General features: G+C 42.0%; 1 protein-coding gene across 1 annotated transcript in view; it reads left to right on the forward strand.

Annotated features, from left to right (window-relative positions):
- Nucleotides 1-13,805, forward strand: part of AFF3 (AF4/FMR2 family member 3) — a 691,724-nt gene that overhangs the window by 642,543 nt on the left and 35,376 nt on the right. The gene's annotated exons all lie outside the window — the stretch shown is intronic.

The raw sequence follows: 13,805 nt of genomic DNA on the forward strand, positions 1-13,805 counted from the left end.
TGTGTGTGTGTGTGTGTGTGTGTGTGTGTGTGTGTGTGTGTGTGTGTGTGTGTGTGTGTGTGTGTGTGTGTGTGTGTGTGTGTGTGTCATCCCCCTGACCACAGCACCCTGGGTGATTGTGCACGTCACCCACCTGTAAGGCCAGCCCTGCACTCATCCCTTCCCCATCTGCCCCCTCCATCCCCATTCAGAGAATTCAGAAAGAACGGTTCCAGTCTGAAGAAAGCAAGGAAGGGCAGAGGTGGGGAGGGGATGTTGCGGGTTGTGTCTCTTGCTGCCAAGGGTATTTCTGTATTTTAACCAATAATTACCTAATATGAACTGCCTAAACAATCCTGGCAGCAGCAACTAAAACTGAGATTTCCCCATGTCAAGGGGAATGCTGTAACCACCAAGCTACAAAGCCATGTTTTCCTCCTGGACCCATTAATCTTTTACATGTGACTGCCCCGTGAACCAGCTTAAACAAAAAGCAGGCTCTTCTGATGGGCTGTCTTGGAAAGTGGAAGAAGTGGGATTGAATCCCTTCAGGAGGAGGAGGCCCAGAATTCAGGTCTCCCACTTCCAGAGTGAGAAATTAAACAACTAGTTTTGTGTGCAGGAAGTGGGCACCAAAGACCTCTTTCACGAGTGAGCAACAGGTACCACACATTTACTGAACTCAGTGCTGCCTTCAGTTATGTAGGTGCCTCCAGTCTGGGTGGTCTGGTTCCTGAAAGAAGACAGAAGCATTTTCCCTCCAGACTGCCTCCCATCATTGTAGTCTGGATTCCAAGCCTATTGGTCAAACATCTAACCTCTGAGAGTATGTGCAGACATTACACTTAGGTAGCTCTAACTAGGTCCATCTAAGTGCCAGTCTGTGCACACATTTGGGGAGGTTAAATCAGGCAAAAAATGGCCACCTGAGGAAGTGAACTAAGTTAGACTGGGCACAGGTTAGCCCAATCTGCTGAACACCTACATTCATTCAGAGCACAGCCCCGGGACTGACAAAGCCCAGCTGCTCACACCAGCCCCAGGTCTGCACTCTGTCTACTCCCACCTCACTACCCTGATTGAGCTATTTTTAACCCCTCAACCACTGCATTCCTGGATGGACAACCCCACCTCCACAGATGCACCAACCCCCTCTCCCCAGACTTGCCAGTCCTCCCAATTCCACCAACCCCCTTGCCCCAAATCTGTCAAACTCCCTTATGGACCTCCTAGCCCTTCCTCAATCTTGCCTGCCCCTCTACCTAACCCAAGTTACTTAGATTGGGTTCCTGGCATGGCTCCCAGCACCAGCAAATGTGTGCACAAGCCACTCCCAGTCTATGATCACACAGCTTAAAGCAAGCCACATGATCATAGCGTGAATGCAGCAAACTACTGCACGTACCCTAAGAAGGAATGAGAGTGCAGATACATCCATGTGCCAAGCATTTCCTATTGCTTAGGCATCTAGTCCTGTTGATTTGTAACACCCTTCTGGAGCTAGGAATTTCAGGTATTGCAGCACCTAAGCACAGGCATATACAAGGTTGATTTGGCCCATTAGAATCAGGCACTAGTAGGAGGTAAGAATAGGGAAAGAACAAGTTAGAGACCACTTATATAAATCAGCTATTTTCAGAGACTCTGGACCTGAGGAAATTCAACCTAAAGTACTTGCATACATCTAGGATTTATTTTTGGTAACTCAGGGAGGATGGGGGCAGGGTTCTAGATGACTGAGAAAGGGCAAACATAATGGATATCTTGAAAAAGGAGGACCCAAGGAATTGAAGTGAAGGGCAATAAATTGTTCTCTGTGTCCGTTGGTGATGGGACAAAAAGAAGCAATGGGCTTAAAATGCAGCAAGGGTAATTTAGGTTAGACCTCAGGGAAAACTTTCTAACTGTAAGGATGATGAAGCACTGGAGATTATGGAATATCCATCACTGGGGGGTTTTACATACAGGTTAGAAAACATCTGTTGAGGTACACTTAATTCTTGAGGTAAAGGGGATTAATTAAACGACCTCTTGATGTCCTTTTCTATCCCTATTTTCTGTAATTCCATGTTAAGTTGAATCCTTGTAACCATTCTTTTCTGCATCTTTTGTAGAGGACTCCTTCAGTGTGTATGTATACACCCTCTCTCTTTCTCTCTCCCCCTCCCTCTCATTTTGTAGTTTTTCAATTCTGATGTATTTTATTCAGCAGTCGCCAATGTACACATTTAAAACTGTTTAGCAGCATCAGCAAACTCTTCATATCTCTAAGACACTTTATCATCTATAATTTACCTGCAACTATTCCAAGGGGTTTTTGGCTGAATTTTTTAAATGAGTACAGGAAACAAAAAAAGGCATCAGTGTACCTGATAACACTCAAAATGTAGGAGAAGCTCATCAGTATGGATTCAAAGAAAAATATAATCAGAAACAGTTACAATAGAACTATTGTACTTCAGTCTGATGCCTCCTCAACCTGCTGATAAGACACAGGGAGTGGTATTTTTTTTCAGAATCCTGTCATAGGAAAACTGCTTTTTTAACTATCTGTATCATCTAAGAGGCTTTTATTACTTGCTTTCCTCATTAGCAATGCATGTGACTTCTTCTGGCAGACATCTTCAGTAAAACTGCTTCACCTCTTCGGAGAGAGATGTAATAAAAACTGTTCCTGTGTACTGCCATCTATGACTATGTCTCTAAGCAATTTGCAGACCATAACAAAAAAGTCATCTACAAACTGAATTAGATAAGACAGAAATCGAATGCATCTTAATTTTGCTCTTAAAATCAGAAGTTGTAAGTGTCTGTTGTACCAGGTATAGGGAACAGACTTTCTAGTACTACAAACAGTCTGAAACCTATATCTGGGAGTCTATAGGAGACCTGTATTAGTGGATCCTGAGTCCCAAATGGGTGTGTAGAGAGGTTATTAAGATACACTGCATTAGACCAACTGCAAATATGAAATGTCACCACATTTGACTCACACGTCAGAAGGAACAAATTAAAGATGATAGCCCAGATCTTTCAAATTCTTATGGTACCATAATATGTAGTAATCCTAATGGCAGCATTTTGCCTAAAATGATGCCTGTAGGGAATTTCATCCATTAATCCATGAATCCCTGAATTACAGGAACCCAGCACTGGATTGAAGTCTCTATTTCAATCCAAAAGCCTAGTTTGAAGAGACTAAAACTGATGTATGTCATTCAAAATGACCATTCAAATTTGTTTCAACCAATCAGTATTTTTTAACATTTGCCTAATTTGTATTCTAGAGACTGTTGAAAACAGCTTTGTCTAATGAAGAATTGGAACACAAGCAAGTCAATAAAAAGCAATTTTTTTATGCAGAGTGTCTACTGTTCATACCGCATGAACATAAATTGAAGTGTGAAAATAAATTTATCTGACAGCATCAAATGGCAGGGAAAATCTCAGTTTCCCTGTCTTTCCATTGTTTACTGCAAGTTCAAGACAGCCGATATTCCAGGCATGTAAGTGACATCAAGTGACATCTTGCACTATGTGCATTTTACTTAGACTTACTGGAGGTTCCATCCACTTAGGGCCACAATGGGACTTAGTAATACTGAGCATTCCCAGGCCTGTAGGAGAGGTGTCCACCTCTAGGAGTCAAACTCACAAACCCAAGTTAGATTCCTACATTTGCTATACTATAAATAGGGAGAATTTGGCACCTAAGATCAGGATTCACAGCATTCAGCACAGTAAGCCAGCCAGTAGGGGATGATGAAGAAAGGAGCACATCAGAAATCCCATTACTCCCCCAGACGTCAGGAATTTGTCCTGAGTTCAGTGTCTGTGAGAGACTGGAATTCATAACATGAAAAATTAGTCAAAGTCACCCATGCTGTAGACCAGATCCAGGTCACAGAGCTCCCTTGTGGGTCAGATCCCACTTGGGGAAGGAGGTAACAGCAGGGGGACCAATGAAGAAGGCAGTGGCTGCAATGGGGATGGCAGTGGAAGGCAAGTAGTGGTGGGACCAGAAGCTGCAGGACAAGCGAGGCTGTGTTGGCAGAGCCCTTGCTCGCCCTTCTGCCACCGATGGCCATGTTCACTGGGGCCTAGGATCTGGATTCTGCAGCAGGTCATTGGTCCCCCTACCACCACTACCGCTGCTTCCAGTAGCCTGGAGGGTTGGATGAAGCACCTCCACAGACTGGATCCAGCCCGCAGGTTGTATGTTTCACACCCCTGCTTTAGCCTGAGGCACCAAAGTTATCTTTTCCTGGATGGGCACTTGGTTCACACCTTTCTTTGACATGAGCACAGGTGACAGTGGTGGTGATAGCCTTTGGGAAATAGAGCAGTCACCCAAGAAGTGGAAATCACACACAAAGTGGACCAGGGTCCTCTTCGTCCTGAGGGGATTCAAACCTCCTTTTCCAAAGAGAGAACCCAACCATTTATCTAGAGGAGGAGGAGAAAAAGAAGACCTTTCACATCTCCTATTGGTCCTAGGCATCCAAAAACACTAGGATCATTAGGTCCAAATGTTAAGGAGTATGACTGTAAACCAGGGGTCAGCAACCTTTTACTAACACAGGCCACAGCTTGTCCCAGCCAGCACTAAGGGCCACTGTTCCCGTCTAGCTGCTCCAGCTGCCCCTGCTCCTTGCAGAAGTCTGTTCTCTCACCACCCTAATGTAGCCTCAGCTGGAAAACATGCTCTAAAAAGCATGACAAGTGAAAATTTGGAGTGCTTAATTCAACAGCAATGGTGATCAGAGGGCACACTGAGGGGGAAATCAGCCCTTTGTGCAAAGCAGGGACAGCTGGAGTGGCCAGAGGGGTTTGGCACTTGATAATAAATTGCAGAACACGGGCTAGATCAGATGGCTGGGGATCAGCTCACTGTTAATAAAACGCAGACTGGATCAAACCTTTGCAGGCCAGGTCCAGTCTCATTGCTGGTCAGATCTGATCCACTGCTGACTTCTCAAGTAGACCAATGGAATGAGAGCTACCAGAAGTTGGGGGATGGGACTAAGTAGGGCATGACCTGCCACAGAATTTGGGGTCCCTAGGCCCCAGTGGACATGTCCGTCAGTGGCAGGGGAGAGAGGGAGGGAGGGGAGTGAAAGCTGTTCAGATACTGCCCTTGCTTGCTCCACTGCTGTCCAGCCTGAATCCAGTGCCAGATTTAGTCTTAAACTACTTAAGCTACAGTTTAGGGCCTCCCAATATGAGGGGCTACTAAATAAGAAAAAAAATCTGGATATTTTTAATCTAATATGACAAAAATATACATATATATGGCTCCATAGTTATTATTCATATTGAGTTCATAAATTTGTGCAGAAATAACAATAATTCATCTTAAAATTTCATCAAAATCTATTTTTGTGGATTTCATGGGTTATTTTTATCATATGGGGCCATGTAAACCGGACACAGTTTAGAGCCTCAGCATGTCATAATCCAGCACTGCCTGCACTCTTACCCCTGGACCTGTGCTGTTGCCTGATTACCACCACCATGCCCAGACCCACCACAGCTACTAAACTGGCCTAAGAGGATATCCTATAGTCCAGATCTGTCCCAGACTCTCGGGTGAATTTGACACCCCTGCTGTAAATAACAAGCCTCATCAAGATACAACAGACTAAATTCAGCAGCTCACTTGCTATGAGCCAGCTCAGTTGCTCCTTCAGGCATAAGCTACAGTGTCCAGTCAGTAGCTACTGCAGCTGTGAGAGGGTTAGCACAAAACTGCCCCTTCTGCAGGCTTGTTAGGCTGGAGATAAGTGTCAGCCATGTTAGTAGCCATTAGAGCATACTTTGTGTATACTTTATTCCAGCAAATAAAAACCAGCTTACTTCTTCACTTAAGACACGCACCCCAATTTTGGCAGGCTGATTTTTGGGGGAAAGGGTATGTACGCTATGCAGGTAAATATGGTATTATATGGGGCCATTCCATGGACTGTTCAGTTGTCCTTGCTGTATAATGGCTTTTCTCCCCTGTTATATCCATCTCTCAGCCAATTCCTGTGTAAACTGAAATCATGTGTCTCCAAATGATTCTGTCTCTAGTTAGAAAATCTTTAATATCTTCAAGCTTGCATAGGGATTTCAGCTTTGTAATATAAACATCAATTCATTCCGCTACTTCTTGGTTTTAGATTAAAAAATAATCTTTGTCTATAATCCTATTCTGTCTGCTGTCTGTTTGGAAATTATTACTTGCAGTAGGACTTCACTCAGCTCTCATCTTTTTCTCCAATGAAATATTTTTTTTAAAACCCTATACCGTTGATTTCTCAACTTCCTTCTCCCATGGTCAGTTCTCCCTATAGATTCTATTCTTACTTCTGGTGGATTCATACTTGTGCAATGTTGTTTTTTCCAGCATTCTCAGTGGTCTGAATCCCCCCCAGTGCTGCCTGTATGGGGGTTTTTTCCCCCCCAAGAATGCTGCTTTTTCACCTGTTACCCAAATTCCCTTCTTTGCTCTGGGTCTCACTTTACTAATTGTTGCCACTATGGGTTAACATGCTGAATATTAGGTAACAATATGAAAAGGCTCTGTACTTAGAGAACTAAGCTAGCTATATATTAAGAGAACTATTTACAGAAATGTTGAACTCTAGCTAGCACTCTAGCTATGTGCGCACAGACTGACTTCTCCGTGCCTCACCCAAACCTCTTCCTACAAAGTTAGCTTTCCCTCCATGTTCTATGGAGGTTGCTATAATTCTCAGGTTCCTTTATACTGCCAGAGTGATATAGAGGTATATAAATGACAATTAAGATCCAATTTTTGAACTGGTACAGTCAAAATTATTATTTCTAATTCCATTGCTGATGAGACCTTATGTATTACTTTCCTTTGTATTCAAGCTTTCAACAACAACAACAAAAAAGATCCCAAATCATCTTGTGCAGGTGTTAAACCATCTGCAGTTTACTACCAAACAAAAGGAATCAATTTGCAACTCAGTTGCAAAGAATTTAATGATTTCCCTATCTGCTCATAACACAAGAGCTCAAGTATCCTTGTTCAGTACAGTTTTGAATCCACCATTGTTTTTACTCAAATATTTTTAAGCTTCTGGACATGCTCAGAAATTTGTTCTGGATTTTGACCATCTCTAAGGGTCAGTATCTAATATTTTCTATCACTAATGTCATAGGTTTTTTTTCTCTCCTATCTTTGCCACAGTGGAAACCAAAATTCTTACTTTATTAATTGCATACTAAATAGCAACTATAACTTCCCTTTAGGCATCTGAACTATTCATATCTCCTGTCTGATATTTTTACCTCACCTATCAAAATGTTATCTGAGTACATGTTCTCTTCCGCTGTGCTGGCCATAATCAAATGTTACAAATACATAGAAACATTACATAGCTCTCTAATTTGCATCATTCTGGTAACAGTAATTTCCCCTTCCATCATTTGAAAGGGTTGCAAGTATGGTGCTCTTTCATCAGCTGTTCACAGACTGTGGTCCCCCTCGTGTATGCTAAGCTGTTGAACTTCATTAGTCTTCTTACTCTAATCTGTTTCTCATGAAGTTTTTTCAAAATGAATGTACACTAAGACAAACTATGCACAGGAGTCACAGCCTACTGGTGCAATCTTACAAGGATGTCAAGCTAAATCTGGCCCTCATCAGATTGATTTAAAGTTGCTTTCTTCCTTAAGGGTGAATATCCTCACTAACCCTTTGGGCTAGGGACAGACATTCAAAAAGCCTGAGCCTGAATTGATTCAAATCTTTGCAGGTTAGTCTAACCTGACTAGGCTAAACTGGTTTAAAACTGGACAGACATTCTCTCTTGATTGAGGAAATTCAAGCACATGCCTACACTGGCTCAGGCTAGAAGCCAGTGGGGTGCTAGAGCAGCCCTCCCTTCCTTTCCACAGTGCTGAGGTGAGGGGGCATGGCCAGGCACCGACAAGACTCTCTCATTAGGAATGTCTGCCTGCATGGTCCCAGGCTTTTTCTCCAGAAGCTGCTCAAGTGGCAGGAGTGCTGCCAGCCCCCAGCCCAGGCTAGCACTCTGAGGCAAGGTGGGTGTGAAGTGCATGTATCTGTTGATGATGCAGAGCATTTTAACCTCCCTTCCTGCTTCGTCATACTGTCTGCAGCAAACTGACAGGTGAACAAGCCAGCCAGGGGGCTGATAACAGTCTTTGTCACCCAATTAGGAAAACAATAGCCTCTCTCCACATTACTTCAAACTTCTTAAACAGCTTACCTGCTGACCTGTCGATTAGCTCCAAAATCCTGAAGCGGTCACTGTTCTGTCTTCCAATCCAATGAAATTGGAGAGAACACACACACAGACACCTCTTGGCATTAGCTAGCATACCACATGCTGGCTACGGTCCCTGCTGTGGCAGAGAGGAGGAAGGGATCTCTGCTTAAACGTGAGTGGTGAGGTAGGAGGAGAGGGGGCCAGCAGACCCTGCTGTGCCTGCAAGTCTGTGCTGAGCTCCAGCCAGGAAGCGGAGGGGAGGGGCCAGCTCTGCTACAAAGCAGAGAACCCTGCCCAGCCCAGAGAGCATGCCAGGATGCTGATTTAACTTAAACCAGCAAGGGGTCTGGGACAAATATTGCATAAACTGTTTTGAGCCAAATCAATTCAGTCTGATACTACACTCAGTCAGGTTTATCTCACACTGGTTTCAGCCATTTTCAAACTGGTTTATGTGCACTGAACATCCATTCTGTTACAGGTTTAAACCAGTTTTTGATCATTTAAACTGGTTTATGTGTAATGTCTATCCCTTGCTCTGAGGTGCCTGGGTTGCTAAAGTACGCAGCCCTTTGGGTGAATCTGGCCCTTTATTTAGCATTGGGATTTAGGCAGCTTTTATTGCATGCAATCGTTGTGCATTATGGATATACTAGTTTGTTTTTTATAATACTTTGGTAATGCCATCTCTGAAGGGTGTTAAAATATGCATTTGGCTGCATTTATGATGTTTAATTGGACTTTTATTAGGTTTTTTTAATGTAGCCCCATAAAACAGCATACCGCAGTGAGAAATAATGTAAAAATGAAAGGTTATGTAAATGAAACAGAAAACACTATAGTTTTACTACATGAAATATAAAATTAGATAAAAAATGTGTGTATGAATGCAGTTATAATTAAAATTGTATTTGGAATCTAAGCTACCCTGAACTTTAATGAGGGAAGTCATGGCTTCCAAGAAGGTGCCGTTTCTTTAGATGTTGATAGATTATTTTTGAAATAATGTTTTTATTGATTTGCTGTGCACGATTCATTTTTGATGGAATAAGATTCCATTGTAGCAATTATCAGCTAAATTACAGTAAATGAAATTTAAAAGGTGGCAAGCGATGGAGATGGTAATGGCATAATATTACAACATAAAAATATATAGTATGGCAACAGACAAATGCATATACATAGACACAAACCCCAGACGCAAGCATTTCACTTAGATAATAACAACACCATCCTTAGGAACCCAGCAGCCTGGAAATTCTTAAAGGCTGCTACTAAAAAGAGAATAATTATAATGCCTGCAGCCATACCACCTCATGCTGTGATCCTGGGCTACATAACAAGCAACAGAAATGCTGTATTTCCCACTGGCTTTTGACAAGTTCTTAGAGAAAGTGGTGGTAAAACAAGTGAAAGAACTCCTGGACAGTAGTGGATTGTTTGATAGATTTCATCCAAGATTAAGCTACAGATCTGGTACTGAGACTACCCTTGTCACAATCATGAATGATCTGCATACCACATTGGAAAAAGGAAGCCTGTCCTTGTTTGGGTTATTAGATCTACCCATGGGTTTTTTATTTTGTAAATGGCTGGATTCTATTGCACTGCCTAGGTGATTAGCTAGATGTGACTGAGAATGTGTTGAACTGGTTCCAGCTGTACTTGACTGTGTTTCCCAATCAGTGTAGTTGAGTAAATTCTCATCAAGAAGAGCTGGTTTCATATAATGGCCCATGATCTCAGCTCATCCCAATGAAATTTTACCCTGATGTCTGAATTGGCTCTGATGATTTAGAGTCTTTTACTGCCTTTTAGAGACATGAGGGCTGTATTATGATTCATCCGTTCTGTTGATGAAACCTTTATCCCTATTGATATCCATATTGAGATATTCAAAAACAAAAAAAGACTACTATACAATCAAAGTTGTAAATAGATGTCAGAAAGTTAATCATACACATTAATTTAGCTCACATGAAAAACCCAAAAAACAGGGCCAAGTTGCTTATAAATCTGGAGTAATACCACTAAAATCATTGGGTGCCTATGCACGAGCAGTGAGGCTGCTCCAACACACTATAATTACAGCACATTTGAGCAGGCTCAATTAATTGAGTCTGCTGCAGTGTGGTAATTACTTCACTCCTACAGGCTCCAGCGTCTTGGGTATTGGCATCCCCATGCTTAAAAATGGCAGCAGGGGCACTTTAACTAAAACTCATCAAATGAGCTTTAATTAAAGCAACCCTGCCACCATTTTTAAGTGCAGGGACGCTGATATACAAGAGGCTCTGGACGCTTTCATTAGAGCAGCTCTTGGAGCCACTCTAATTAAAGTGCTCCCCCCACTTCCGGAGCACATGCTTAAATGGCCATTGGTCTGAAAACAAGGAGGATGTAAATTAAGTTTCCAGTGGTATTTCAATTTATCATTTGTGGGTAAAAACCATTTCAGTACCATAGAGAGATTCAAATGCCACCTATCACTCAGTTCCTTCCCCATGTCAACAGGCTACCTAACATCTTCTGCCTAATACAGCAACCCTGCAGAAGTAGCCTTTCAGTTTTTCTGTGGTGTAGTGTGATCATAGCTAAAATATTAGCAGCATCTTCTGGGAGAGGAGAGGCATGTACCTTAGATCAAGATGGGTTTGGATTCCGGCCTGTTTCACACTTCTCATCAAAGAAGAGAAGATTATATATTTTTCCTCATGATGCCTCACAACAACATCAGATCAGCAACTCAAATACATCTTAAATAAAAACTAAAGTTTATTCAGCATAGAAAAACAAATTGCCCGAGATTACTACAGATAGTGTAGCCTGCAATTACCACAGACCTCACTGGGGAGGCAAGTTCCAGAGACAGTTCAGGTAAATACATTTTAGGGATTGCACGGTGTAACATGTAACCCCAGATGGAGCCTAGATGCACCTCTGAGACATCCTCCTTGGATTCTGTCATGCCTTCAGTGGTGCCCTTCAGCTCCAAACCCTTCTGTTGTCTGGTGCTTGACCAGAGAACCAGCTCACATCTGCCAGGGGCCAGCTCCTTGGCCTGCAGCACCTTGGCCTTACCTGTCTCACCCAGGTCTTCCCAGCTTTTAGCAGAGGGGTTTTTGCCAGTTAAAAAAAATAAATCACAGCGTCGTCTGGCCATGCACTCCGAAAAGATGACTCCCCACTTCTGTGTGGTCAGATGATCTGGAATCACAGTTGTCACTGATGATAAAAAAGATAACAAAAAGACTTATTATAAAAACAACCAAGAACAAACATAAGAAATCAGTAACCATATGTTGAAATACAGACAGAGTTAAAAGATTAAACGAGCCAAAGAAAAAAATCAGAGCAACAACCTGTTCTTAACCTACATCTCAATTCAGCACCCTCCCTAAGGGATGCCAGTGTTTCCCTATGCCACAGAAAAAGTGAAGATCTTCTCTGCACTCAAGACAGAGCATAAGTTCACTTTCTTATCTGTCCATTTACATACCTCCTCCTATGGATTCTTGAGTAGAATAGGAAGAGAGTGTGTGTGAGTGTGTGTGACTTCCTCCCCACAAAGGTGCATGATTACCAGACTAAGAGTTTTTCCTGATCTAATTAAGACCAGGAGAATACTAAACCAATGTACTGTCTCTCTTTCCTTAATTATTTGAACAGCTAGACCTTCTTCTTATAGCCCTCTTCTTCTAAAATACAAATTCATCATTGTCTTGAAGAGCCTGGTTCCTGTGCCTCAGAGCACGTTTGCAAGGGAGCATGTCATACGTTAATTCTCCACAATTACCTCTTCCAAGAGTGGATAGGCAAGAAACACTTCAGTCAATCATTACCCCACTAAAACAGTTTTGGCTAGGCATATAAACATAAGGACAATAAGGCTAAATAGCTGGACATTACCTATACATACTACACATTCCATATTAGTCAAACAAATCCACAAAACCATGCAAGGACCCCACCATAGTGGGGTTTGTGACACAAGGGTTCCAAATCATCACACTCCAAGAATTGATAGTAATGAAAAACATTTAAATACTCTTTTTAGAATGTCACAGGCTATGACACACATTATCTGAAGCTGGCACAATAAGTAAAGGTTGCTGGATAATTAAGTTGTCCATTAGCTTCTCCACAGTTTGTAAGATGTACTGAGGTTTTGGCACTGTTACCCATTTCTGCAGATGTTAAAGATCTATGGATCTTTAACACAAAGGATATTGTTATTGTTCTGCGTATTAAAAACAAAACAATAATTGTATGCAACATTAAAAGTTTCACCTGTCGATTCTCACACAACATGCAAATGTGTAATATATTTGCAAAGCTTAGGGAAGTGTTTCAAAAAGGTTGTGTCATGGCATGCTAGTGTGCCACAAGAGCAGCAAATGTGTGCCATGGAAAATGATACTTTATCAGATTTGGCCTGCACAGCTTCCCCCAGGTCCAGAAATTTGGTGATGAGGGAAGTGGTGGCAATTAACATTGCTACCACTCTCCCACCACAATATTCCCCAACTCCACACAGCAGGCTTGGGCCCAGCTCCAGCCCTGTGCGTGATGGGATTGGGTCAATGAACCAGCTCTGGCCCTATAGACTGACCCAGCACCACTCATCCAGCCTGTGGGGCCAAAAAGGTTGTGTACCACTGCATAAGTCTTACATATACACACACACACACACATATACACACACAGAAAGGTATTTGTATGTATATGTATTTGTATGTACCTTTTTGGGTGTAAGAGTGAAGTTTGCTGCCAATTTTAATCCAGGAAAGTGTGCCCCAACTCTTAAAAGCGTAGGAAACTCTAACTTAGGGTGTGGTGGTAGAGTGGTTAAGGTGTGTCACAATGGCTTTAGAAGTATGATTTCAAGCTTGGCTCTTCTTTAATGTCAAGGCCAACCTCCATGCCCCTGATGACCCAGCTGTAAATGGGAACTTAGTCATCTGGGCTAAGAATCCAAGGTGGCTAGATGTGATGCTAGCCACATCACTCTTCTGTGCCATTGGTTAAGTAACTGGGGTGCCTTAACCACACCAGCTAAATGACAGTTTGGCTTGAATGGCCTTTCTTCTTTACAAAATTGTAGGCATAATTAAATGGCAAACACATTTTGAACTATGAAGATCCAACTGCTTCTTTATAATGTGTGCAGATTGACAGGGTGTGTTATATTTCCTAAAAGATTATTTTAATGTTCATATTATAACAGCTATTTCTTTCTGGATTTATGAAAATAGACTTCACTGCTGAAATGAATTGGGAACATTATCACAAATTGTCAATACAAACACACGCAGACACACACACATAATATTATTCAGTTTTATAAGCCCCTACCTCTCCCCTCAAAGTTAGAAAATATATTAATTAATCATTTCTATAATGAATGAAAATTCAGATATTTTTAAATAGAAGAAACATCCACTGATTCTTAAAAATTAAACTACTGAAAATCGGCAGTGCATGCTGTATTTATGATTAGTAGTGAGCAGTATCCTGAAGTCTGGATCCCAGTCTAGCCCATATTAATAGTTCTAATTTAGACTTAAACTGTCAAGTTCA

This window comes from Gavialis gangeticus, unplaced genomic scaffold, assembly GCF_001723915.1.
Source record: "Gavialis gangeticus isolate Ggan-Ray unplaced genomic scaffold, GavGan_comp1, whole genome shotgun sequence".
Lineage (NCBI taxonomy): Eukaryota > Metazoa > Chordata > Crocodylia > Gavialidae > Gavialis > Gavialis gangeticus.